Below are 3,595 nucleotides of genomic sequence, written 5' to 3'. Positions count from 1 at the left end.
GGTATATGAGCGGGCTTCAAAAGTTCATGGAAAAATTGAATTAAAAGATCATGGAATTTTTTCCACAAACCTTTTGAAGCCCCTCATATTTTCTTTTCAGTCACCCTTCTCTCTTTGTCTCATTATATAATGTAGTTTTCCGTTAAACTTTTTCACGTAGCATCTTTTGAGCATTTCTTCTTGTTGTTATATAGCCTTTGAAAACAACATTTTTAATGAGCACACATGTATATGTATGAATGATTTCTCATTGTGTGTATGCATACAGATACACAGATGGATCTATTGTTTACTATAATAAAGGGAGAGTCCCTGAGCAGTGCCGTTAACTCCCTAAACTGTTAACAGAAAGGTTGGAGATTCAAGTATATCCAGGGGTGTCTTGGAACAAAGGTCTGGCAATCTCCTTCCAGAAAACCTGTCACTGAAAGCCCTATGGTGCACAGTTGCACTCTGACACACATGAGGTCGCTATAAATCAGAGTCTGTTCCATGGCAACTGGTTATTGTAATGAAGGAACCACACACAGATAGGAGTGCAGTAGCTCTGCAGGATAAGCACTGGACTGAGAACCACAAGGTCAGTGCTTTGAGCCCACCAACCACTCTGCTAGAGAAAGAGGAGATTTTCTTCTCCCACATAAATTGACAGCCTCAAAAACCCTGCACAGGGTCGCTGAGTCAGAGCTGAGTCGACAGTACTTAACAACAGCACACAGAACACAACATAGAGGAAGCACTCATGTTGTAGTTCTGGTGTGGCTCTGTGGGCTAAGGCACTGGACCACAAGGTCGGTTTGAACCACAAGGTCAGTGGCTCAAACCCACCAGCTGCTCCTTGGAAACCCTATACAGGGTTGCTATGAGTTGGAACTGACTCAGCTGCACTTAATAATAACAACAGCATAGTATATGGAGTTCTGGTGGTGTAGTGGATTATGTATTGGGCTGCAAACCACAAGATCAGCAGTTCAAATCCACCAGCTGCTCCTTGGGAAAAAGATGAGGCTTTCTGCTCCTGTAAAGATTCATACCTCATAAACCCTAGGGAGAATTCTACTTTGCCCTGTGGGGCCTCTGTGAATCCAAATCCACCCAATGGCAGGGGTATGGTATGATATGGAGTAGAGTAAGGAAGAGCTGGCGTGATCAGACATAGCTCTGCTGAACTGGCGATTTTATATAAGGTTTTGGGGGCATGTGGAGTTTCAGAATTAGCCGACTTTCAGGGGCATAGTACGTTTACTGCCCTCTGGAGCACAGCTCTACACTGAAACCCATGGGCTGACTGGGTAGCCTGGTGCTGGTGGTGACAATGGAATTGGATTGCCATCAGCCCTAGCCATGTGGTTACTCCAGCGAGACTGTTGAATTTGTTGGTCAGAAGCGTATGTATTAGACTAAACCTGCTTCGGATTTGCAGGTGTCAGACACTGCACTGATTGTGTGTTCATTAAAGCAAGTTGTGTTGACGGAAACAAAAAGTTTAACACTGGGTTCTAGTGGTACTTGTTACCATGGTTACAGAGGAATAAGACATTCTCAATACCTTAGTTAGTTCTTTTCTGATCATGGGATAATTGGGTTATGTAAATTTGTCTCACGATTCTAAGTGATGCTACAGTGGCCAGCCAAACAAATCTTTGAGCACGTCTTTGATCATTTTCTTAGGAAAGATTCCTAGAAGTAGATTGTTGATTCAACAGCTTGTTTTTTAATTTGATGACAATATAATAGGTTCATTATGGAGCACTCAGGAAATACAGATACATAAAAATAAGAAAATTAAAATCATCCATAAACAATCCCCTCGTATGTTGTTGTTAAAGGCCACACAGTTGGTTCTGACTCATAGTGACTCTCCATAGGGTTTCCGAGGCTGTCAATTCTTTGTGTGAGCAGAAAGCCTCATCTTTCTCCCTCCGAATGGCTGATGGGCTTGAACTTTGGATCTTGTAGTCATAGTCCTGTGCTTATCCTATAGAACCACCATGTCCCCGAATGTCGTTATTGTTGTTATTGTTATTGTAAGTGCCATTGAATCGATTCCAACCCATAGCGACTCTGTATAGGGTTTGTGAGGAGCAACTGGAGAGCTTGTACCGCCAACTTTGCTGTTCAAAGTGACTTTGCAGTTCAGCGCATTAACCAGCAGCGCTGTCCCTGAATGGTCACCGCTTAACGCTTAATGCTGGTGTGGAGCTGCGGCTTAATGTGCTGGACTGCAACATCTGTTTGAACTAATAAATAACCTTGCAGCCCAGCAAGATTGGTGGTTCAAACCCCCCAGCTGCTCCTCAGAAACATCTGTTTGAACTAATAAATAACCTTGCAGCCCAGCAAGATTGGTGGTTCAAACCCCCCAGCTGCTCCTCAGAAACCCTATACAGGGTCACATGAGTTGGAATTGACTCGACAGCACTTAACAACAACAATGTTTACTGCTTATCCTTCTAATTCATTTCCTGTGTTTCTGTTGTTATTAGTTGACACAGAGTAGACTCTGACTTGAGGTGACCCCATGTGTTTCAGAGCAGGACTTCAGGAGGTGTTCACTGGCTGTGATTTTTTAGAAGTGGACCATCAGGCCATTCGTCCAAAGCACCTCTGGGTGGATGCTAACTGCCAACCTTCTGGTCAGTGGCTGAGGACTTAGCAGTTTGTGTCGCCCAGAAATTCCTGCTGGACCAGTAGAATGTGACATTCTGGGACTTTCTGAAGCAAACTCATAAAAGCTTGACACCCTGTCTCTTGGAACCAAATCACCACGTGCCCTAGCATGTCCATGTAGAAGCCCTCAGCCTGCAGCCCTAACTGAGCTCCCAGACGGCAACAGCATCAGCTGCTAGGTGTGTGAGTAAACTGTCTTGGTTGTCCCGTGTGGTGGTGGTGGTTGTGTGCTGTTGAGTCATTTCCAACTCAAAGCGACCCTGGACAGGCTTCCTGAGGCTGCCATTGTTTATTGGAACACCTCACCTTTCTCAGGTGGAGTGACTGGAGGATTCCAACTGGCGACCTGATTAGCAGCCCAACTCCTAATCCACCATCGACCAGGGCTCCTTACCTGTCTGGTGTCATTGAGGATAGTAATAGTGCTTATCTCATAGGGATTTTTTGAAAATGAAATGGTCTGTGATGTGGCTTAGAATAATGTCAGGCTGACTAGAGGCACCTAACAAGAGTTAGCTGCTGTTCCTGCTGTTGCTATTATTCTGATTACATTGACCAGGGCAGTAGGTAAGCCTATAAGAGACACTAAGATGCTTTATACAACGCCACTGCCCTCAAGAAGACTGTGATCTGTTTATAGATACAAATCTCTTTGCCCCGAGACACCTGTTCCTGGAGCCATGTCTGTACAATGCATTCTTGTATGTAGTTCAGGAGTTTTTCTTTGGCCATCAATAACACAGCAAAACTATCAGGATAAACAAAGCCCTGGGTGTCTAATGAACCATGGTCACAAAGTCTGATTCTTTCTGTGTACTCTCTTTGCCACAAATTATACACAGGCCTTAGTTAAGGTAGAGACGAGCTCTTCCAACACCTACAGCCACAGAAGAGAAAAATGAGGGAATGTTATTTCTACAAGGGC

This window comes from Chrysochloris asiatica, unplaced genomic scaffold (assembly GCF_000296735.1).
Source record: "Chrysochloris asiatica unplaced genomic scaffold, ChrAsi1.0 scaffold00003, whole genome shotgun sequence".
NCBI classification, from domain to species: Eukaryota; Metazoa; Chordata; class Mammalia; order Afrosoricida; family Chrysochloridae; genus Chrysochloris; species Chrysochloris asiatica.
This window is presented reverse-complemented; position numbering follows the sequence as displayed.